The following is a 25,165-nucleotide window of genomic DNA, read 5'->3' as shown; positions in this document are numbered from 1 at the left end:
GGTATCTTCCATGTCTGTTAACCACTATATTAAAAATAATCTCATTGTCACTCAACACTAAGTTCTGTGTGTCCATCTCACGACTAATTCTTAGTTCACTACTCTTTGGATCTAATCTGGAGTTTATCTTGCCTTTTGAGTTTTTATTTTGGTAACCACATTTTTTTTTAGTTCTAATATATATTTGGGTTTTCTTAATACTCATCTGGTTTTGTTTCATATAGGTCTCTTTTCTGTTTCAGAATTTCTTACTCATTGTTAATGGACATGATACCTTGGCTTATGCCTTTGAACATTCCAGACATACTTATTTTGAAGTCTTTGTAAGACTGTTTCATAAAATTAATTTTAACTCTAGGCATTTCATACTTCAATCAACGATTTTGATGGTTTTATAGGCTGTCTTCTTTAGTATTCGACTTCTTTACTTGTTATGGCAACCACATTTTGAATGTGAGTGTGTGTGTGTGTGTGTTTCTCTCATCCTGTTTGTCTAGCAGTATTGGGGATTTGCAGTTGCTTCCATCTGACCCTCCTCTATGTCCCCAGTACAGCACCAGGTGGAATTTTCTCTGTGGTGACATTGGGGCTATACAGATTCAGTCATGGGGCAGCAGGTGGTTGGCTCATTTCCTGCCCAGGAAGTTATATCTACAGCCTGCTTTCCTAAGCCAGGAATCCTCTGTGAAACTGTAGTCTCAGGAAGTGAGTTGATAATTGCTTTTTCTTAATAGACTTCTTTCTGTAGAGGGAGGAGCCCCATCCCAGCCTCTGGATTCAAGTGGTGAGCCTGGTTCTGATCCACTATTGTGCATGAAGCACTTTTACTTCCCATTGCATGGTAGGAACCACAATTTGAACTGCCACCATGTGCTTGCAGATTTGGAACAAAGCAGACCTGTGCCTTCAAACCCACTCAACACTTTGTAATTCATTGCCAGCTCTGGTCAATGGAGATGTTTATCTTGTTTCCCTCTCTCTTCTTATACTTTATCAATCACTGCAATGTGTTTGGAGCAAAGGGGGTGGATCAAAGCATTCATCTTTGATGCTTCATCTTGGCTGGAAGTCCAATCTACATTGTAAAGCTTTTCATTTTGTTTGAAATCCATTTAATTTTAGTTTCTGAAAGCTACATCTTATAGCGATATACCTCCATGCTTAAAATGACATTTTTATTAAATAATTTTACTTATATTTATTATAAAAATAGTTCCGCAAACTTATAAACACTTTCATTGCTTTAATGAAAATAAAGCAACTTAAAAGTCTGTTGTTTTTGATGGGGATTTCTGTGCTCTTCATATACCACGGCACCTCCCCCCACCAAACCATCTAGAAAATCATGATTCCTGTAGAACTACATGGAGAAAGTGCATGATCTCACTTGTTGATGCAAGTCAGCCTAATGTAGTGGCTAAGAGCCTTGGGAATCCCTGGGAATCACTCAGTCCTGGCCAGTGATTACTAGTTGTATGTTTTGGGCAGGTCATACAACATTTTAACCCTCATTTTCCTCATCTTCAATGTGTGGTAATAATAGAAATTAATAGGATTGTTTGAGGATCAATTGACATAATACACCTGATGTGTTTACACACAGTGCTTGGCACATAGTAAGTGCCCAATAGATGTTAACCATTGTTATCATTATGATTAAATCATGAGTATATGTGTCAAATCCTGTTAAATAAAACAACCAAATCATGAGGTTAGGACATAACTGGAAAGTTCACCTGAAAAAATAACAGCAAAATAAACTCTCTTTTACAATGGATTATGTGTAGTCCAAACAGTGAAAACCACATCAATCTCTACATGAACGATAAAGTTATATCAAACAATAGTAATGTATTTTATGAAGAAAATTGGACTAAATTGAGTTTTCCAGATTAGTAAGTTTAATCAAATATGTCCCAGTCTCCAATGGTCAAAATATTACCTTCAAATTTTCCATGGCTATGAATCAAAACCTTGCCAGGAGAGAATCTACCTTTTATGCCTCTAAAAAGTTAGCGTCTCAACATTTTTTTCTACTCTTCTGTTTTTATCAGTAGTTTCTATTCATGAAAAGACCTTCTTCACTTCTTCCCTCCTGAGTTAAAAAAAAGATCCCAACAAACTGAAGGACGATCTGGGTCTGACAAGAGCAGTTCAACTATGCATGATGCAATGCCTATAAATATTGTCCTATTAGACAAGGGCTCAGTGGCTTAAGTGGCCTAGTTCAACAATTAAAGCTAACCTGCTTTGTCTCTTGGGCTCACAAAACCAAGAACCTGGGGACTCAATACAATCCCAGGAGACTCAACTTTAAAGGCACTTTACTTAACTTGCTTTTAAAAATAGAGCACCATATTGTGTTTTACTTGGCAGACACACTGACTGAGGGGTTGGTCTGTCTGCCTGGTTTAGCATCCGTACACCTTTCGTTAATTGATGTAGGCAGGTAGTGTGATCAAATGAGGCATTGATGCATGTGTGAGGGCTTGTCACTTGTTCACAGAGGAGTGAGACAACAGTAGGGGAAAGGAGAGGTCAAGAGCAGGGTTTCTGCTGAAGAGAAAAAAGGCTGTGTCTCCAGGGCTGAATTCATACAATATTTGGAACGAGCGTCAATGTTTGAACACACGACAACTCTTTCTTTGGGAACTTGATAGGAGCCTCAACATGCTGGGATTTTCAAGACATGTTCAGAGGCTTGTAGGTTCACCTTTAAAACCAGGCAGCATGGTTACCAGTTCATTATTCCTTGTGCCTCCAAGGTGAACTCCATTGAAGAGTACGTATATTTATATTGGAAGACTCAACAGCTCTACCCTCCTTGTGCTGAAGGTTGGAGGGAATGTACCACGCACTATGGGAAGTGGGAGACTGGAGTTATCAACCTTCTGGTCTTGTTATTGAAAGGAAGAACATCAAGAAAAAAATCGAGATGTTGAGTTTTTTTTGTTTTTTTTTTTTTTAATGTTGACCTTTCGTATGCCTTTTTTGGAGAAATGTCTATCAAGTCCTGAGTCCATTTAAAAAATCGGGTTACCGGTTCTTTTGCTGCTGAGTTGTAGGAGTTACTTATATATTTTGGAGATTAACCCCTTATCAAATGTATGGTTTTCAAGTATTTTCTCTCATTCTAGAAGTAGCTTTTTTACTCTGTTGATCGTTTCCTTTATGGAAAAAATGCTCAGCATCGCTAATGGTCAGGGAAATGCAAATCAAAACCACAATGAGACACCACCTCACATATGTCAGGATGGCTATGAATAAAAAAACCAAAAGACAACAGGTGTTGGTGAGGATGTGGAGAAATTGGCACACTTGTGCACTGTTGGTGGGAAGACAAATTGGTGCAGCTGTTATGGAGACAGTATGGGGATTCCTCAAAAAATTAAAAATAAAGCTATAACATGATCCAATAATCCCACTTCTGGGTATTTATCCAAAAGAAGTAAAATCAGGATCTTGAAGAGATATTAGCACACCCATGTTCATTGCAGCTCTATTCACAATAGCCAAGGACGTTTAGGAAACAACCTAAACGTCCATTGACAGATGAATGGATAAAGAAAATGTTGTATATATACGATGGAATACCATTGGCCTTAAAAAAGATGGAATTCTGCAATATGTAACGACATGAATAAGCCTTGAAGACATTATTCTAAGTGAAATAAACCAGTCACAAAATGACAAATACCACATGATTCCACTTATATGAGGTATCTACAATAGTCATATCCATACCAAGGAGTGAAATGGTGGTTGCCAGGAGCTGGGGGGAAGGGGAAATGAAGAGTTATTAATCAATGGACACAAAGTTTCAGTTAAGCAAGATGAATAAGTTCTAGAGATCTGCTGTACATCGTACCTATAGTCAGTAATACTGGGGACTTCCCTGGCAGTCCAGGGGTTAAGACGTCACCTTCCAGTGCAGGGGGTGCGGGTTCAATCCCTGGTCAGGGAGCTGAGATCCCACATGCCTTGTGGCCAAAAAGTCAAAACACAAAACAGAATCAATATTGTAACAAATTCAATAAAGACTTTAAAATTGGTCCACATCAAAAAAAATCTTTAAAAACCAAACCAAACAAAAAAACAATACTCTGTTTGCACTGGAAAACTTGTTAATTTGTTAAGCTCTCATGTTAAATGTTCCTACCAAAATAAAAAATAAAAATAAAATAAAATAAGAGAAAATAAAGAAGGGGTCCAAAGAGAGAACCTTGGAAAACTAGAGAACTACGTAAGTTTGTACATGCGCAAACCAAATCTTTTTATGGTCTGGCATTCCTAACCTTGATGTCTTTGCTCAGACTCTTTCCTCGTCTTTGGATTCCCTTCTACTACCTTTTAAATGTTGGTCTTCCATTGTCTCAGATGGAAGTAATCCTTCTCAACATGATGTCTGCTCCTCTCTACTGGTACTGATTACTGTCTCCTTCATGTTCAGTTATTTGTACCCTCACGTATATATGTCAGGGTCTATGTTTTCTGGTGGCCAGGAGACTCAGCTTCCTACTCTGTGGTCCAGATCCTCTGGGAGCTTCCTGAAGAAGGAGATGATAATGAGGAGGAAGATGAGGAAGATCATCGTGATGATGGCAGCACATCAGAGTGGAGCAAATATAACTTTGCAGGCAGACTGTCCTTGGTTGGAACTTAACCCTGCCATATGCTAATTGTGTAGTACTTGGTAAGTTCCTCAACTTAGCTGAACAATTATTATTATTATTATTATTTGCAGTATGCGGGCCTCGCACTGTTGTGGCCTCTCCCGTTGCGGAGCACAGGCTCCAGACGCACAGGCTCAGCGGCCATGGCTCACGGGCCCAGCCGCTCCGCGGCATGTGGGATCTTCCCGGACTGGAGCACGAACCCGTGTCCCCTGCATCGTCAGGCGGACTCTCAACCACTGCGCCACCAGGGAAGCCCTGAACAATTAATTTGAGAATTAAATAAATTAACCTACATTGATATGTGCTTTAATCTAGAGCACACAATAGCTGCTCCAGAAATCCTGTTTTCTTCTCCATCTCCCCTTTACTCAGTCCACAATAGTTCCTAGTTTAAAAAGAGCTTCTATCTTCAATGTACTAGTTAGTATTCTTTCAGCTGCAAGTGAAAGAAACCCAGCCTAAGTAAATAAAAAAAAGAGAACTTTCTGCTCATGTAACTGCAAAGGCAAAGCAAAGCTTGATCCAGGGCTCAAATGATGTAATCAGAGTCCAGCTTTTCTCTTTTCACTTTCCAGCTCGCTTGCTCTGCAATTGTCCACTTCTCAGGTGGGCTCTGACCCTCATGGCAGATGTCCACCAGAATTTCAGTTTCTGTCCTCAGCAACCTCAGAGGCTGGAAAGCACCTTTTCCCTAGCTGCCCCAGCCAAATTCCCAGAATTTCATCCAAGTGGTTTTCATTGGCCTGGCTTAGATCACATGCCCATCCCTGAACCAATACTGTCGCCTGAGGGAGGTGAGACTCTGAGTGGCCAAGCTGGGATCTTGTATTTCCTCTGAGCCAAGGGTGACAAGAGCTCCCCCAATCATGCGTACCAAGAGAAGGGAAGAGATGACTCCTCAAGGAAAACCAGGGGACTGTGACCAGAAGAAGGGGACCAAATGACAGGCGGGCAAAACAGCAGATATTGACCATCTACATAACTTCAGTGAGGCTAGACACACCTAGGGAATATGCCTCTTCTGCTTGGTGGAATTCCTAAAAACTCTGTGAAGATGTATAGGTGCCTCCATACCTCAGTGGTTTGGGGCTTCCTTATTACTTCCCAGTGCTATGGATTTGTGTGTGTCTGTGTGTGTGTGTGTGTTTCCTAGTGGTCTAAGTGACATCTTAGAAATGTGGTGGTTTTCTCAGTGTCCTAAAAGGAAGGAGATGGCTCACTCAAAGGGGTTGAACATAAAGGGCCATATGGATAGATGTGGACAGGGGTAGCCAACATGCGGTAGTGAGGTTCCCAGGTCTAGCATGGAGCAGCAAGAAGAAGGAAGGAGATTACCAGAGTCCAGTGAGAGCTGGACTGTGGCCTTAGGTAGAGCACAGCCACTGTCTGAGCCCCGGCAAACAAGGAGGGAAGAAGGGGAGTAAATACCCCAGCTTCTCTCTGTTCCCACCCTCCATTCTCACGCCGCTGTCTCCCATTGGCCAAACCCACACAGAAGCCAGAGGGCAGGGAAACCCAGGTGAGCAGGGCAGAGAGTGGAGACCTACTTCCTGGACGTGAGGTTTATTCTCTGGGAGGAAAGTGTAAGCGTGTTAGACACTTGGCAGGTGATCCGTGCTCTTGGGGGAAGGGGGTGTTTAGTCAGCGTCTGGCTAAATTCTGATTTATTCTCTTTGCTTTTGGAAATGTAATAATCTCTCCATCAAAGCTCCATCTATCTGCCAAAATAATGCATGTCCTTTTGTACAAATGAAAGAATTACTGCTATTATGCAAACACTGAAAGGGTACCACATTTGCATGCAAAGGGGAAAAAAGAAAAATCCTATTTGCAATAAAATTAATTATACCAGTGTGGCAAAGAGACACACGAGTATCCATTTAACATTTGGACAGGAGCAGAACTAACTTGCCTTGCCAACCCTGATGAAATAATGGGAGCCAAAAAGAAAATACTCTGAAAATAGAGGCCTAGAGAGAATTTACAGGAATTGGGAATTTCTGGCCACTTTAAGACTTCCCCCTTCAACAGAAACAAAAGATTGAAATGAAGGTTTTTACATATACTAACCATGAATATTAATGTTCTATAGCTGACGCCTGAACCGAGCTCCTCATTAAAATAGTCTTTGGGTAGAGGAGTGTTAGCAGGCAGGATCTGCGTCTGGTGTGAGGTGTCATGGAGAATGTGCTTTGCATCTGAAACCAGAAGGAAGGTAGATGTATTAGGGTTAAGACTTGTCAGATGTTTCTTCTATGGTTGCGTTTGATCATCAGGAAATAGGAACTTTGAAAAGAAGACAAAGGGATCATTTATTTTGGAGAAGAGAAAGTTGAGCTGTCAACAGAGGGGCATTCAGCTCATAAAATGCTCCCCTGTGCCCCAAGATCCTCATGTTTTGTAGATGTTCTCGGTTTGCTTGTCTGTCTGCCCCAACCAGATGGAGAGCTTCTCGGAGGTAGGGATGGTGTCTACCTAGGTCTGATTTACCTGTATCTCCAGTGCTTGGTACAGAATAGGCACTCAATAGATGCTGAATTGAGAAGTATATTAATGAACAAACCACAGAATTTTAATCTGAGCTCAAAGTAGTTTCAGAAATTGCCAATTCCAATGGTTCTGAAAGAATAAATGCACTTGGGGTGAGGCGTTGGGCAGTGGTGGGAGGCCGGGGAGTGGGGCAGGAGAAGGGAGATGAGATATATCTAGGAGAGATTTTTCAAAATTAAAATTGTTTTCTTTCAGTGTTCTTGGGATAATGTTGACATACAGCACTGTATACGTTTCAGATGTACAGCATAATGATTTGACGTGCATACATCATGAAATGATTATCACAATAAGTTTAGTGAGAAACCATCCTCTCGTAGAGTTACAAAATTAATGAAATAGAAAAAAAATTTTTCCTTGGGATGAGAATTCAGGATTGACTCTCTTAACAGCTTTCATATGTAACATTCAGCAGTGTTAGTTATATTTATCATGTTGTACATCACATCCCCAGTACTTATTTATCTTGTAACTGGAAGTTGGTACCTTTTATGTAACAGATTTTTTGAAGCACGTGTCCCTCACATCCACCTACCACTCCAGCCTCCACATGGATATCAGAATCCAGTGGGAGTGAACACTGTATTTTGAGAAGCTCCATTAGATGACTTGTGGTCTAACAAGGCTGAGAACCACTGGCTTCATACCCACCCCATGACCCCTCCAGCCCTCTCTGCTTCCAGGGCTCAGCCCAGCGCCTGCTACAAACCAGTTGCCACCAATAGCTGTTGAGTAAATGAATGTCACAAGGGAGACTCCTCAGAAGTACTGATAATTTGCCCAAAGCCACAGTCGTGTCTTGGTGGTTCAGACACTCAATCAACATGAAGGATCACTGCAGAGGAAACACTGACCATCTTTTTTCAACACCTCCCCCTCTGTCCCCAAAGTCAGCATTAAAGTTGAAAGCTTCCATGTGTGAAAGAGGATGTAGGTCAGGACTTTCTGGAGTTGGAATGTCATTAAAAGGTGGGACCAGCCCTGGGAGGAAGCGTGGAGTTCCCTTGCTAGATCCTCTACTGAAGTGTTAAAGTGTGATGGAAACTCATCTTGTGAGGTTGATTAAGATTAGATGCAGCATAAAAAGAAATGAAATTGAGTTATTTATAGTGAGGTGGATGGACCTAGAGACTGTCATACAGAGTGAAGTAAGTCAGAAAGAGAAAAACAAATACCGTATGCTAACACATATATATGGAATCTAAAAGAAAATGGTCATGAAGAACCTATGGGCAAGATGGGAATAAAGATGCAGACCTACTAGAGAATGGACTTGAGGACACGGGGAGGGGGAAGGGTAAGCTGTGACAAAGTGAGAGAGTGGCATGGACATATATACACTACCAAACGTAAGGTAGATAGCTAGTGGGAAGCAGTCGCATAGCACAGGGAGATCAGCTCTGTGCTTTGTGACCAGCTAGAAGGGTGGGATAGGGAGGGTGGGAGGGAGGGAGACGCAAGAGGGAAGAGATATGGGGATATATGTATATGTATAACTGATTCACTTTGTTATAAAGCAGAAACTAACACACCATTGTAAAGCAATTATACTCCAATAAAAACGTTAAAAAAAAAGATTAGATGCAGCCTTTGTGGAGGCAAAGAGTGGATTAGAAATAGAAGCTACCTAACACCATGAATCATACCACAACCCTATAATCATCATTGGGAAATTACATCGCTACCCATCGTATTCAAGGGAGTGGATGAAAGAAATGACTGCTTCATCTCACGATCTCTCAGTCTATAAAACTGATGGTAAGTTGGGTTTATTTGATGACATATATAGTTTTTTAATTGAAATACAGTTAAGTGACGATGTTGTGTTAGTTTCAAGTGTACAGCAAAGTGATTCAGTTATACATACATGTATATATTTCTCAGATTCTTTTCCATTATAGGTTATTACAAGATGTTGAGTATGGTTCCCTGTGCTATACAGTAGGTCCTTGTTGTTTACCTATTTTGTATATAGTGGTGTGTATCTATTAACTCCAAGCTCCTAATTTACCCCTCCCCCCTTTCCCCTTTGATAACCATAAGTTTGTTTTCAATGTCTGTGAGTCTATTTCTGTTCTGTAAATAAGTTCATTTGTATCCTGTTTTTAGATTCCACATATAAGTGATGTCATATGATATTTGTCTCTGTCTGACTTACTTCACTTAATATGATAATCCCTAGGTCCAGCCATGTTGCTGCAAATGGCATTATTTTATTCTTTTTTATGGCTGAGTAATATGATGTATATCGTTTTGCCAATATAGTGTATTGTTTAAAGCACGGATTCTGTTAGTGTACTAAATGTCACTGAACTGTATACCTTAAAATGGTTAAAATAGTGAATTTTATGTTATGTGAATTTTAGCACACACACACACACACACACACACACACACACACACACACACACACACACACACACATAAGGCAGTTGGATTCTGGAGCCAGAAAGTTTGAGTTTGAATCCTGGCTCTGTCACCTACTAGCTGTGTGGCCCTTGGGCAAGTTACCTAACCTCTCTGTGCCTCTGCTTCTTCATCAGTAAAATGGGGATAATAATAGCACTTCCTTCATGGGGTTGTTGTAGAGATTAAATGAGAGCTCCAAATGTGAACTCTCAGTAGTATGATTACTGCAGACGGCAACCCCCACGGGGAGAGGAGGCTGTTGTTAACTTCTGTTGCTTGTCTACAAGGCTGTGCATCATTTAATAGATGAAGTAAAGACTGACAACTGAGGTTGTCTTCATTGTATGACACTGACTCAGACAGAGCCTCTTTGTGAGAGAGAATACTTCGTTTTCCCAGGCACGGTGCTAATATAAATTATTTCCTTTGCATTTCCTGAACCACAGAATCTTAAGTACTGGAGAAGGTCTCATAGATCTCGTCAGCCGCATAAAGAAGAAACTGACTTGCCCGGGGATGCATTACTAGCGTGGCTTGGTCTTCTAATTGCTAGATCAGTGCTCTTTCTGCCCATCACCATAGTTGCAATAAGTCAGTGCCTGGAAATGCATTTTGTTTTCACATCTGTAATATTTAAAATGAAATACACACACACACAGGCACACACACAAAAATTAAGGTGCAGAGAGCACTTCAGTTTTGCAAGAAGCCGTCTGCATTTAATTGGAATGTACCACGTTCTCTGTTTGGAAGGGAGGCGGTAAGGCCACATCCACGTACCAGGGTTCCTAGTTACAAGTAACGGAAACAAGTTCTGGCTAACTTGAGCAGTCAAGGGATTTATTGGAAGGATGTCAGGTGGCTTGAGAATTGAAGGGAGGCTGGCAAACCAGGCTCAGAAGATAACCAGAACAAGAGGCCAGGCCATGGCTACCACAGCCAAGGCCACCCTCAAGGCCAGTGTGATGGAGATGCTGCCAGGTACAGCTGCCCCTGGACCCTCAATGCTAAAGCCCCACACTCGGTCCACTGGTGAACTCTCATCCTTGGGATTGGATGCTGTGAGTGGTCCCTCACCTGCTTTTGTGTCATTGCATCACTCTCCATGATCTGAAGTCCTGGAAGAAATATCCCATCAGCTAAGCAAGTTAGCAGGTGGTGGTACGGGGCTTAGAGGGAAAGTCTCTGGCCTTCTCAGACTGTGGATTGGGAGGAAGGTCCCTGCCTACAGTCAAGATTTACAAAGGAGTATTCTACCTGCCCATGCCCCACCCCTCGCTTTGAATTCTCCCCAGATAAGGAGGTGATAGAATGCCGAGTACTCAGAAACAGACAAAAGAACAAAAAACCCCAGAAAATCCATGACATCAGGAGGATCCAGAAAAGATGCCTGGCCCAGACACCTGCTCCCCTCCCCTTCCTGGAGTTAGCATCCTCTACTCGTCCTGCTTTCTCCCCCGCTCTCCTTCATCCCCATCAGTCCCTGTGCTCAAGGGAACAGACGCTCCAAGACGGACTCCAAGGTCAAATAAATCTCTTACAGCTCTGTTTACTTCAGTCTTCACCAGATTCACCCTGGAACTCTTGCGTATCTTCTCTGTCCAATCATTATAAAGTCCAACTGCCTATTATTTTTATTGTGATAAAATTCACATAACACGAAATTCACCATTTTAGCCAAAAGTATACAACTCAGCACCATTTATGACACTCACAATGTTGGGCAACTATCACTGCTGTCTAGTTCCAGAACATTTTCATCACCCCAAGAGGAAACTCCCTACCCGTTAAGCAGTCACTCCCCATTCCTGCCTCCCCTGAGCCGCTGGAAACCATTAGTCGGCATTCTTTCTCCGTAGACTGACCTATTTTGGAAATTTCATATAAATGAGATCATATACTATGTAACCACCTTCCTATTCATACTCCACCTCCTTCTGCAACAGGTTCTTCTGACCTGTCTCCCCACTACCTCTGAAACCTCATCTCAGCATAGGACAGGGAACGAGCACTGGTCATTCAACTTTTCTCTGACAACATAGATGGGAGAGGGAAGTCGATGGACCTGAGAAACCATCAGAAGGATGGTGAGAATCCCCTAGGGAGACAGAATGTAGTTGGTGTCTCTGTATGATAAACAACCACACAGAGCAGAGGAGTGCTGGGTAGAAGCCTAGCGGGGTTAGGCTAGAGGGAAGTCTTTTAGTTGAGTTGAATTATTTCTCTCTCCCTGGGCAGGTCACTGCCCACATCTTCATCTCTTCAAGACAGAGAAGCAGCAGGGCTCTAGTAGTGCTGGCTGAGGGTGGACAGTTGTGTCAGGGCAGCAATGGACCGGATGGGGCAGGGAGTGATTCAGAGCAGTTTCAAGCAGTCCTACCTGCCTCTGAGTGTCCCTTCTTTCCCCCACTCTTCCCTCTGCCATTGAAGGAAAACACCTGAGCAAGAGCTGGAATTTAAGTACAGGGGTGGTTTTCTGAGGCAGAGGGTTGCCCAGTGGGGAATGTACAGCCAGCAGCTGTATTTGAACATGGGTTAGAGTGCCAGAGGCTCTCCTCTTTCTATACTCTCCACCCCATGACCCTCCCTGTAACCTAGCTAGAAAGAGCACAAGTTGGGGCTGTGCTAACAGCCATGATTGCTATCTTACTTAGAGCCAAAGTGACCCCCAGAGAGAATAGCTTAAAGACTATAGGCATGCATTTCTCTCATACATAACAATTCTGAAATCTGTGGACAGCTCTGCTCCATACTGCCATCCAGGAAAAAAGACTGACAGCATCTCTGTCTTTTTCAACACAGGGCTACTGTAATGAAGATGTCTGTAAGTGAAGGGCCAGTAGGCCAGCTGTGATGTGATGCTATGCAAGGCCTGAGCTTACCTGGAGGATGCAGTGTATGCTTTAAACCAGCAATCGATAGCTGGTGTTGTCTCCATAGCAACAACACATGGGCTAGGAAGCAAAGGGAAGAGTTAAGAGTGGCCCTTCTGGGCTTCCCTGGTGGCGCAGTGGTTGACAGTCCGCCTGCCAATGCAGGGGACACGGATTCGTGCCCCGGTCCAGGAGGATCCCGCATGCCAGGGAGCGGCTGGGCCCGTGAGCCTGCGTGTCCGGAGCCTGTGCTCTGTAACAGGAGAGGCCACAACAGTGAGAGCCCACAACAGTGAGAGGCCCGCGTACCGCAAAAAAAAAAGAGTGGCCCTCCTAACAATTACAGTGAACGCTCCCTTTAACAGAACTTTTGTTTCTTTCTCCATGATCTTGGGTTTGACAGGTTTGGGGTGTTGGTTCTAAGAGAAGTATATTCCCACTAAGGAATGCAGTCATGGTTCTGATGAATTGGAAGCTGAGCTTGTCCCTGGCCACTTGGGGACTCCTCATGCCACTAAATCAACAAGAAGAGAAGCAGATCGCTGTCTTGGCTATCAGGGGGAAATTGGGTGTCCGCTGTGCACTGGGCTGAGAAGACTGCTTGGAACCCAAGGGATTCATGGGGCCTCTTCTTAGAATTTCCACTCCAATTATAAAGTTCATTGGAAAACTGGTAACCCAATACAGAGAGGATTAGTAAGGGCTCAGTTACCTTGAGACGAAGGTTTGGGTCTTCCCACCAGCTGGTAGAGGGTAAGGTGAACACAGAATGGATAATCAAAGAAGGAAGCCACGATTATGGGCTCTCGCCTCGGGACAGGCTACAGAAGTGGTGACTATAACAGTCATACTAATTTTATGCTAATTGATTATTTCCCTCTCCCCTTTCCCGATTCTTTACGTGAAGAATACTGGTGGTAGCGAACCTCAAAATTTAGATTGCAGGTGGGAGTACACTTTAGATGACATCACCAAGGATAATACAATGGCTGATGACACTTCTGTCTCCTTGTATTTGGGATGAGATTTTCATTACTAAAATGAAAGGCAGTAATGGAAGCTGGATGGTAAACGGGGTGAAGTGAACTGATTATTCTATATTTATGCTCTATATCCACTCTCTGCCCTCTCTGCTTTATTCTTCCCCTGGGAGGCTGATCCCTATAAACTGTGTCATCTGGACTGTCTTGTGGGTTTTCAGTTCAGATCAGCCAGTGTCCTGATTGATCAGCCAGTGTCCAGCCTGATTCAGTGTCCATTTCCTGCCCCAGCTCCTGAGCTCCTGAAGGATAGGAACATTATCTTAGTCATCTCTGTATGTAAAGGTGATTTGGTCATAAAATGTTAACTGAATCAATCAAAACTGTGCTGGAGATCTGTCTTTTTCCATGAATCTTGCAAAGCAGAACAAAGAACAAACTTAATTAACAGCATACTCTTAATTTCCATTTCTAGGAAAGCAACACGGATTCTTTCCACATCGCTTCTTCCCGGGGTTCCCAGTGCCTTCAGGTATGGCCCCAGTGTCCCAATACAATACCTAACAGGGACCCAGGAAATGCCTTTTTGAATTAGGATGTTGATTACAATTGCATGTCCAAATGCATTATTTTATACGAGCTACATATCCTGTATGTGAAACCTTTCACACATAATTGCTAGTGCGGTATATCAAACAATTTGCTCAACCCTTCAGGCTTCTAAGATGCTTAATCTCTTTTATTAAGTGACTTTCCTCAATTAAGTAACCATCCCGGTCTCCTTCCTCTAGGCCCTGTTGCTACAGATAAACGAACCTGTGCTCTGGAGTTGCTGGATAATATATCAGCACTTCCAGCTGATTGAAGGTGGTCAGTGCTGGGAACGCAGATATGAGGGAAGGCTGGCAGGTTAAACATATGACCCAGAGGTCAGATCCGGGGAGAGAGAGAAGGCACAGAGGAAGGCTCAGGTCAAAGAGTTCAGGTAGAAGAGGTCAGAATCTGAACAAGGGGTCTAAGGCCATGGGCACCACCAAGAATCATAGACCTTCTAAAGCAGGGCAACCTATGTGCTTCCTTCCCAGATCACCCCTCCCCCAATAACTATTCTCAGAGCGTAGGAACAAGTGGCTGAAGTATAGGGGGAGAGGGTGGAGATCAGGGTAGCCCCTGGTATAGGCTAAAGATTAAGGATTTTTGTTCGCATTTCTAGTCTCTTTGGTTGGGTTAGAGAGTCTTATTTTCTTTAGTGTTTACTAGTAAATCATAATGCGCTTACATCTTTATAAGTACATTAACCCTTTGGAGACTCACAGGATGTGAGACCTGGAAGAATTCCTAGAGATTATTCATATTACCTTTATTTTATTTATGAGAAAATGGAGGCCCACAGAGATTGTTAAGTGTTATTGTTAGGACAATTTATGTTATAGACAGAAAACTAAACTCCAACAATGTAAGGGATTTATTGGCTCATATAACTGGAAAGTATGGGGTAACAGCTTCCGGTGTGGCTTGATCTAGCTGCTCACTGCTCAACAATGTAACTGAGGTTCTGTTTATTTTCCATTTTCCCATTAAGCCTTTCTCAGGATTCATCCACTGTCTGGCAATCTAGTCTCTATCCTTGTTGTCACATGTGGTTGCATTAATTCTAGACCTTACATCATTGATAGGAGCTACAGCAGAGAGAGGAATCTTCTTTTTGTCAGAAGCCCTTGAAAATATCTTCTCAAATCTCATTGCCTTGACTGGGTTTCATGTCTGCCTTTGAACTAATGTCTATAACCAAATGGTATAGAATGATTGCTTTAAGTCAATCAGGCCCAACTCCTGGAGTTTGCGGCCAGGTTAAGCAAGACTATATGGATTAGAATGGAGAAAAAGTGGTTTTCCAAAGAACTTTTGTAGTTCTGATGGTGGGACAATGGAGGAATGGATACTGGGGAGTCTGACTGCAAGCATCCAAGGGCAGCGACTTACCCAAGGTCAAGTAGCTGGTCGTGGCCAAGTTAAAACTAGAACCCAGCTCTTCTCACTCAGCATCTGCATAGGGATGGTTCTACAATCCCTCTTAAGGTAGTACATGTTTCACAATAGACATCAGATGGAACTATGGATTTACTTGTTATGTTCGATTTATTCTTCCGCTATGGTTACAAATAACCACAAAAACACACCTTGCTATTTGGTCACAGTAATGAGTACAATTGTCTGAGCCACTTAATTTTGCATCTCATTAAGCCATGAAGGCTTTCAGGAGAAACTGAGTAGATTTTAGAGATGAGAACTATATCATTTAAATAAATGTTCTTTAGTCTTACTGAGGTTTTAGCCATCTTCTGGAAAATGTTTTGGAACTGGAATTCAGTTTGGGGGCAACTGTATAGATGCTTTAGGGCTGAACTTCTGCTTTTTATCTTTCTGGGAAAAATCCTTGTTAATGTCCCTCAATGAGAGACACTTATTCAGTGTCTTATTCACATATTCAGGAATTACAGAGGCAAAGAAGAAGAAAGGAGGGTTCTGAGCACCTGCCATGTGCCAGGCGCTGTGCTAAGCGCTAAGGATACGAAAGAGAAGGGTATAGCCCTCCAGGAACTCCAAGTTTAGTGGAAGAGGAAGATAATTAAATGGATAAGTAAAATACTACACCATTAAGTGCAGTAACAGCTGGAAGAATAGGGTGCTTTGAGAACACAAAGGAAGCAGAATATTGGGAACAGGGAAGAGCTAGGGAAGGCTTTCTGAAGGAGGAGAACTCCTTAAAGAACGGTTGAAGTTAGCTGGTGGAAAATAGGGAAGGTTATTCTACCCAGAGGGGACTCATGAACGCTGAGGCATGAAATCTTACAGTGAGTTTCCATGAAACTCCAAGTAATTCAGAAGGGCCAGGCAGGGGGTGGGGAGAGAAGACGTGGGAGGGGCAGGCAGGGTCAGGGTCATGAAGCTTGGAGTCTATCCTATGGGTGATAGGATGCCTCTAAACAGTTTTAGGTAGGGAAAGATATGGTTTGTGTCTTAGACATATTACTGTATTCATTTGGATCTATGGTTGCAGGCAACCCTGGTTAACTTCCAAAAAGGAATTCACTGGAGAGCTATGGGATCATTCAGAAAACCGAAGGAAAAGCTGCAGCACCAGGCTCTGAAAAGAGCTCCCAGGACAGAAATATCAGGAGTTGACTGGCAGTCTCCTTGGTCGGGGAAAATCAGGTCCAACCACCTTCTGTTTTTATTTTGCTCTGTGCAGGATTCAAATTCCAGAAGAAGGATGTTGTATTGTCCCAGCTTGAGGGCACACCCAGCCTGAACCAGGTAGAGTCGGCATCTTGATTGGCAGTCTCACCAAGCCTATATTTCATGGGGGAGGGTGGGTTCTTAAAGCAAAATCAGGGCGTTGCTCTCATAAGAATGAGGAATGCTCGCTATGTCAGCTAAAGCAGTGGGTATCCACCTTACCAGCTGTTTGGGAGCTTGATGTGAAGGGGACAAAAGATGAAGGGAATTGGCAAAAGATGATAGAGTGTGGACTAGCACACTCTATTTTGGTAGTCACAACAGAGAAGAACGGTGGGATGTAAGGGCATTAATGGGATCAAGATTGGTGGTTGACTCTAGAAGAAGAGCAAGGGAAGAATCAAGGATGACTCCCAGGTCCCAGCATGCAGTGATAGATATCACTATTAGAGAGATGGTAGAGCAGGGGGAGCGAAGGTGACAAATTTCTTAGGACATGCTGAGTTTGAGAAACCTGTGGGACATCAGGTGCATGTAAGAATTTGAAGCTCAGTAACTGAACTCATGGACATGGCTGATAGAACCTAGGAAGGATTTTGGGAGGAGCCATGGAAAACATCAATATTTAAAATAAGTTTGCCAAGGAAATGAAGGTCAAAAGACAGAAAGAATGGAGAGAAGGGGGAGAACCAGGAATGTTCAGGGTCACAGAAAGCCAAAGGATTAAGGGAGACATCAGTTTTGAGCTCTAGTGCAGGCAGAAGCCACATTCTAGAGAACTAATATATATATGGGAGATGAGGAAGTAGAAGTAAAAACATGCAGACCACCCTTGCAAGAATCTTGGATGAGAAGGGCTGGGAAAGTGCATGGTAATTGGAAAGGGTACAGCCTCAAGGGAGTTAGGTGTGGTTTTTAAAAAATTGTAGCTTGATTAAAAAAAAATTGAGATATAATTCACATACCATACAATTCACTCTTTTAAAATGTATTACTCAGTGGTTTTTAGTATATCCACAAAGTTGTGCAATCATCACTCCTATCTAATTCCAGAACATTTTCATCACCCCAGAAGAAACCCCATGCCCATTAGCCGTCACTTTCCATTCTCCCTTCCCCCAGCCCTTGGCAACCACCAACCTATTTCCTGTCTATATAGATTTGCCTATTCTGGACATTTCATACAAGTGGACTTATATACAATATGATCTTTTGCGCCTGGCTTCTTTCACTTAGTTTTCAATGTTCGTCCATATAATATCATGGATCAGTAGTACTTCAGTCCTTTTCATAGCCCAATGAAATTCCACTGTATGGATAAACCATAATTTGTTTATCCATTCATCAAACGATGGACATTCGATTATTTCCAATTTGGGGCCATTATGAATATGCTACGACATTTGTGGACAAGTTTTTGTGTAGATATATGTTTCCCTTCTTATTTACAGGCTGAGGGTGGCGGGAGCCGCAGAGGGAGCGGTGAGATATACAGGGGTGGGGGGGGTGGGGAGAAGGAAGTAGGCGCTGGAGAGAGGCTACTTTCTTCAACATCCCTCTCACGTCCTCTGTCGGCACAACCTTAATGTCCTAACCTCGCTTCACAGCTACTGGACCTTCTGCACACCCATCACACTTGTTGACCAGGGAGCGAATCCAGCGCGTGGATAAAGCACCCCTAGACCTGTCGCAGATACGTCCGGGCCAGCGGTTCGTTTTCTGTAGTTCCTAGTTTCGCGGTCTCCTGTAGTTAGAGCCTGGCTCATTCCGGTTTGACTTTTTTCCCCGCAGATTCGTTCACAGGTGAATAAAGAAAATTCACCGTGAAGTCTGAGTCTGACTCCTGGTTCTTCAGGTCACCCAAGGCTCTCAGTCGTTCCGGATAAGGAAGGATGCCCAATACCAGCTGTAGCGGACCCAGAACGCCAGCACTCAGCACTTACGCGTTGCCCATCGCAGCCACCGCGCACGCGCCGCTTCGCCGCCAAGGAGGGGGTGGGGAGTGGGCGGGGCGGTTATCTCCCGGACCAATCGGAAGCGAGGGGCCCCGCCCTCCGGGCCGGTGGACCGAGCTTGACCCCAGCGGTGGGCGGAGGAGGCGGGGCCAGCCGTGCGGCCGCGGAGGGGGCGGGGCCCAGGGCCTGGAGGCGGGGCCTGGGGCTGTCAGTCCCGCGCCCGCCGCCGCCGCCGCCGGCGCCGCCGCCGCCGCGGTTCCTTACATGTCGTGGCCCCGGTGGCTGCCGGCGCTGCCGACCGCCGTCCGTCGCCCCGGCATCCCGAGCCGCCTCCCGCCGTGCCGGCCCGGCGCGCAGGTAAGGCCGGCTGCGCTGCCGAGCCATCGCGTCCCCCTACTCGGCAGCGGTCCGCCGCGCGGGCGCCCCCTCCGGGCTGTGTCAGCGCCGCGGCTCCCCTTGCCTCCCGGGGGCGGTCCCGGGGGGCGGGACGACCGTCCTCCCCATCCCCCCCCACACCTCCGGGCGCCGCGCCTGCAGCCGGGTCCCCGGGCCGCGCCTCCGCATCCCGGCGTGGGGCTGGTCCCGAGCACCCCCATCTCGGGCCGATTACACAATCGCTGGGGCTGGGGGCAGGGGCCCCTCCCGAGCCTCGGCCCCACACCTGTCCCCGTGCCGCGCTCCCAGGCAGAGGGCAGACAACCAGCGCGACAGCGGGGGCCCGGAAAGTTTCACTTTGTGGTCCGGGTTTGTTGACATCTGAGAGATGCGGAGAGATGGAGGCTGAGCTGCGAGGATGCGCCTTGCGAGCAGCGTTGCCTTTGCCCCGGGGTGGCCCTGGTCCAGGTTTCCTTTCCAGAAGTCCTGCCGAGAGCCCTGCTCTGGGCTGGAGGCTGCTGCAGGGCACACAGGTCTCTCTCCGCTTGTACGTTAGCGAGCCTATCCCCTAGCTTGCAGCATCCTGGGGAAAGCTCAGCCTCTCGCTCTTCCCCCTTTCCTAATTGAGCATTGACAGAACGTGTAGACGAATTTACTTAGCATTTCCCTGACACTTTGTATTTGTGAAGCGCGTTGCCATCCCTGATTAGTTAATTAACAAGGTGGGAAAGCAAAATAGATCCTGAAACGCATGGCTAATGCCTTTAGTCTAGCAACTCTGAGAACCACTGAGAGCTTTAGGCTGTTTGCGGTGAGAGATGCTTTTGGCCGAGGTGCTGCCAGTAGAGCTATTCAGTGTCTTCTGGTTGCCTGAGAAGGCTTTGGTGATAATGGCAAGGCTTTCTCTGCCTCTCCCTGCTTATACTGTTTATTAAGGGTCGCTAATCTATGGTGGGTTATTTGGGTTTCTTCACTTAAGCAAAGGAGGAATTAGAAGTGTTGCTGACAAAGCAGTTAAGGAAAACAAACAAACAAAAAACCCCCCAAAACCCTGAGGTTCAGATAAGTTTGGATAGTTGTCTGCTTTACCAGGTTACCCCTCCTGTGCAGAAAACCTTGGCTTTTCCTGTTCTCTCCCTATCTTCCTGGTAGGACTGTATCCATCTGGGCTGGCGTTACTGGTTCTGCATTTAGTCCATACACCTCTTGCTGCCTGTGGTTTACAAACCTGCCTAGGGACATCCTCTAAGAGTGGGCTTAATTAGCACTTTTTTCTGCCCATTAAGCAATACAGCTTGAAATCTCTTGTAATCAGGCACTGTTGTAGTGTTGAATCTTTAATAATGTCTAATTCATTTTAATAGCGTTTCTATAATAATCTTTCTATTAGTATGCCAGTTCTGCAACACCAGTACTTTTAGTATAGAAGCAGCAATTTACTCGAAATATTGTCATGGCAAAAACAATTCTTCAACATTTTTGCAGCCTACTTTACTTAGATAATTACTGCTAGAGGCTGTTAAGGTTTTTTATTCTTTGGTGCGGTAGGTGTTACAATGCTTTTGATCTATGAGGTCATTATGAGGTCATTCCTACTTGTAGAAATGATTTCAGTCACGGTGTCACTTAAGTATTTTGTGGACTAATAGCATGTGAGTTTTCCCGACATGCTGATTTCTTTTTGAACGAGGAACCGAGTTAACAAGATTTAGTTTTGATTTGCCAGCTTAAATTTTAAGAAGGATGATATTTACTGTATTTGGGGGACTATATTAGTACTATGATGCTGATTTTATTAGCATAGGTATCAGGCATTGTTTTGGGTGCCTTACAGATGTTAACTTATCTAATTCTCACAACAATCCTATAAGGGAGGTACTATCATTACCCCAGTTTCAGACAATGAAATTGAGGCCCAGTTGATCGACTCAGGTCACATAGTTAAGTAAACGACAGCTAGATCCTAAGGTAGGCAGCCTGAGTTCAGAGTCCAAGTACTTAACCACTGTGCTATCCTGCCTCTGTAGGTTATTTTTTTTCCAGCAAGTATTTATTTCTACCTGCTGCCTGCATACACCCTGCACTGTGGGGAGAAGAGCACTTACAGTGTAATAACAAACACTGGGCTAAGAGTTCTTATTCTGGCCTTAATTCTGTCACCAACTAATCTGTGATTTTGAGGAGGGTACCTGATCTCCCTGCCTCCCATTTCCTCATTGGTGGGATAATAGCAATTGAAGCAGATGAACTAACTAGCCTTAACCTCCTGGGGAGCTGGAGAGATGAGTCAATGCATGTAAGAATTAAATTTCCTCCTCCCTAAGGCACAGTATAAGATCAAGTATCAAATGAGTGGCGTGTGTGCGCATGCGTATGTGTATGTGTCATGGAGAAGGACTGGAGGGCGCACGATGTATGCTTGCCAGTGGCCACCATGCACTGCACCATGGGAGTGCGGTGGTCGAGAGACTTTATCTTAAATATTTCAGTATTGTTTTATTCTGTTGCCACCAGCATCATTCCTTTGTAATTAAAAAAATAAAAGACAAGCAGAAAAGAAGTCATGCTGTGGAAGTGGGGTAATCATGTGCTGGACAGTGCAGGAGCATTCGTGGAGGACCATTTGACATCACTTTGCGGGAGGCTTGGGGTCAGATGATGGCAGGACCTGGATGGCAGGACCTGAATGGCGGATCCAGGAGTTCCCAGCATTGTGGCAAGTCAGGGTTGAAAGGAAACTTTAAGGTCACTGCATCTAACAGCCTCCACCCCTTTCTCCCTTCACCATCTATACAATGGATGAACCCCCGACGTGTGCATACCTGTTTCACTCAGTGCTTATCCTGCTGCTGCTCGGGCACCTCCTGAGCCAGCCATTTGGTGTGTTTCACAAATCTGTGCACAGAAGCAGCTGGGATTGTATCCAGTGATAGGGAACGAGAAACCACAGAAGGATTCTGGGCCCTTCTGGATTGTGCTCTTGAAAGATCAACATCTGTGTGAAACCTGGATTAGAAGGGAAACTCTAAACCAGGAAGACAAGTTAGGAGGCCTTGGCCAGAATCTAGGATTGAGGGGATCCAGACTGAGACAGGTGGCGGCCTGGGATTGAAGAAGTAATGGACCCCAAAAGACAGAATCCCCTGCACCCAGCATCTGCCTGTCCACAAGCGTCAGAGAGGAGGAAAATGTCAACATCTCTCTGGAGTCGGGTGGGGGGGTGGGCGTTGGGAGTGGAGCTGGGAAGTCCAGTGCTGTGGGGAGGAGAGACAACTTTGTATGTATATCCCCCAAAGCTGAATAACAGACTGTGGCTAGTGTAAGCCCTGTGCAGAGTGGAAAGCAGATTTTCTTTCTTTTCAGGAGGGGAGTGTACCATGGGAAACTCCCTCTGCCTAATGAAGAAATAGAATAGTATTTCTCCTTGGGTGTTGTAACCTCTCACACTGCTTTTTTAGCCTTGTGTTTTGCTTCTTGGCCATGATGGGAATCTGGTGGTGTTTGAAGCCATACCAGGAGGACGTGATGCTTTCTTCTCATTTCACTGGGAAATCTTCTTTGGGGGCTTCCGTTCTCCAGTGACACCTGTTGAGTGTGTGCTGTAGAGCTACCACACCTCATGGGGAGTGCTCAGAGAGGCATTAGGAGTTTTTCTCTCCAATGCAGATTGCATGTCACTTCAGAGAAGGCTTGGCATAAAATGGTTACCACATTGACTGGAGAACAGGATAATTTGGAGGAAACAAATGAGATTTAAACAGGAAGCCACAAAGACAGGAGAAATAGTTGCGAGCTTTGTAAGTTCATTTTTCTCTTGTTCCTTTATGTATTTCTGGCTTAGGATGCGACATTTCTTCAGTTCTGTATTCATATTTACAAATTTATAAGTTGAAATACTTTGTCTAATAGTGTATGTGGAAATAAACTGTATAATCTCATTTTTTTTTTTTTTTTGCCAGGACAATATTGGCCTTGGTTTTCCACTATCTTTTAGACTAGTGGTTTTCAACTAGGGGCGATTTCGCCTCCTAGGGAACACTTGGCAATGTCTGGAGACATTTTTGGTTGTTGCGACTGGGGACAGCATACCTGCTACCGGCATCCAGTGGGTAGAGACCAGGGAAGCTGCTGAACATCCCACAATGCACAGGATGGCCCCCCAAACAAGGGATTGTTCAGACTGAAATGCTCATAGGGTTGAGATTGAAAAACTCCACTTTAGATGTTAAAAACATTTCTTATTAGGAGCATATTGAGGCTAGAGGGAAGAGGAAGAAGAGGGAAATATAAAGTGTTCCTCGAGTCCTTGCAAGTGATAACAGCACCCTCCCTTCTGACAGGCAGGAGGGAGAAGCAGCGAAACAAGCCTCCGGAACACAGGCGTTCCTCTGCCACCCAGGAGCTATTTCCATAACTGGATTGCTCAACACAGTAGTTTGGAACAGGAAGTAGAGGCCCTTGGAGTGGGAGGAGGCTGTCAGGGTAATTTGTGGAGGCACAAGGGTTTATAGGCCAAGAAGGGAAGCTGGGTCCTGCCAGAATAATTCTGAAAAGTTCTAGGAAACTTTTCTAAAGGTGGTTTTGTTGAGGACACTGCGTGTAATGCTTCAAAGACACAATCTCTGTCCTGGGAGTACAGGAACCCTGTAGGCTGTCGATCTGAGCACTTCCCGGATTCTTCCATTGTCTAGACACAGAGTGGAGAGTGAAGAGCGCTTGGTTTTGTTTTCAGGTTGTAGCTGTGTCCTCCTGCAACCTTTCTTTCAAAACTTTTACATTATGGAAAATTTTATCATGCCTTTCTATGGTGAGGGCGACTCCTAGGCTATTAATAAGAGTTATCTACTCTGTGCCTCTGTTATGCACCAAGCACTTTACTTATATTGATTCCATTCCTTAGAACCTTTCTAGGTAGGAATTAGTATTCCCAGGTTGCAGATGAGGACACTGAGTTTTGGAGAAGTTAAGGAAAGCTAAGAGGTAGCATTGGGTTTTAACCCAGTTTGTTTGATTCCAAAGCCCTAATTCTTTCCATTAGGCCTCGTCTCTCATGGGTAAAATTGGTGGGAGTTTGTACCAGGACTGGTAGAGAAAATGAAGGCAGGTGCTGTGAAAGGGGACCGAGAGCTCTGGTTCCCCCAGCTAATGAAATCTTCACACTGAACCCCCTGGGAAACATTGCTCTTGAGGGTGATAAATTACCTGTGTCCTATTTTTGAGCTGACTGTATAAAACAGAATTGCACACGGGTAGCCCTGAACCAAATTTGGTTAGCAGATGTGTTTTATTTGGTCTGTGCAGTGTTTTATTTTTTAAAAACTGGATTAGTTGAAAGCGGGAGATTTCACACTACAATTTCCAAATTGCCAAATTTCTTGGTTTCTCTTGAACCATCAGAAGATCTGGCAACGGCGGGTCCACATTCCTCCTTGGCAGTAGTTAGTTATAGTAGCCACCCCTCTTTGGATGTAGCAGAGACTCCCTCGTTTGCCATCTTTACCATCCTGCCCAATTCACTCATTTATATCACTTGCCAGGACTCTGAAGGCATTTGTTAGAGGTACCCTTGTAGAAGTCACACCCGTTCTCTCTGCCAGTGTCAGGGATGTGTTAGTGGAGGCTTGTTCTGTATCTGAATTAAAGATCCCCAGCATCTTTCCCACTTGTAAAGAGTCTGGAGAGGGTGACTCTACTTGGCATGTGAACAGACCCCACCCACCGTCTATCCCCCCAACAGTGGCTAATTGGACTCTGGAAGGTTTCTTGGACTAAGGCAGACCAATCTGATATTTGGGATTTAGACACCAAGCTGAGGAACCTCAGGTGGGAAGGACTTGTAGACTCAGGCTGAAAATGGTGATGTTGGAGGTGGCTGAGTGAGCAGAGAAGCTGGACGGCAAGTAGTGAGAGACAGTGTGGCAGCAGAGATAGAGGAGCTGCCCAGTCTCTGCTTTCACGCTACTTCCTGCAGTTGGGTTCCTCTGTAGCCACAGCATTCATTCAGTGACACTTACTGTGCACTTACTATAATGCCAAGCACCGTTTAGATGCTTGTGATATATCAGTGAACAAAAACAGACAAAGGCCCTGTTCTCATAGAGCTTATA

The 25,165-nt window shown here is 44.5% G+C and overlaps 1 long non-coding RNA gene across 1 annotated transcript in view; it reads left to right on the top strand.

Annotated features, from left to right (window-relative positions):
- The first annotated feature begins 18,935 nt into the window (after nt 1-18,935).
- Nucleotides 18,936-25,165, top strand: part of LOC307183255 — a 345,629-nt gene continuing 339,399 nt past the window's right edge. Inside the window, exon 1 of the long non-coding RNA XR_013827436.1 lies at nt 18,936-19,040. This is a non-coding gene — a long non-coding RNA (uncharacterized lncRNA). The remainder of the gene's footprint in view (nt 19,041-25,165) is intronic.

This window comes from Stenella coeruleoalba, assembly GCF_951394435.1.
Source record: "Stenella coeruleoalba genome assembly, chromosome: 1".
Lineage (NCBI taxonomy): Eukaryota > Metazoa > Chordata > Mammalia > Artiodactyla > Delphinidae > Stenella > Stenella coeruleoalba.
This window is presented reverse-complemented; position numbering and strand designations above follow the sequence as displayed.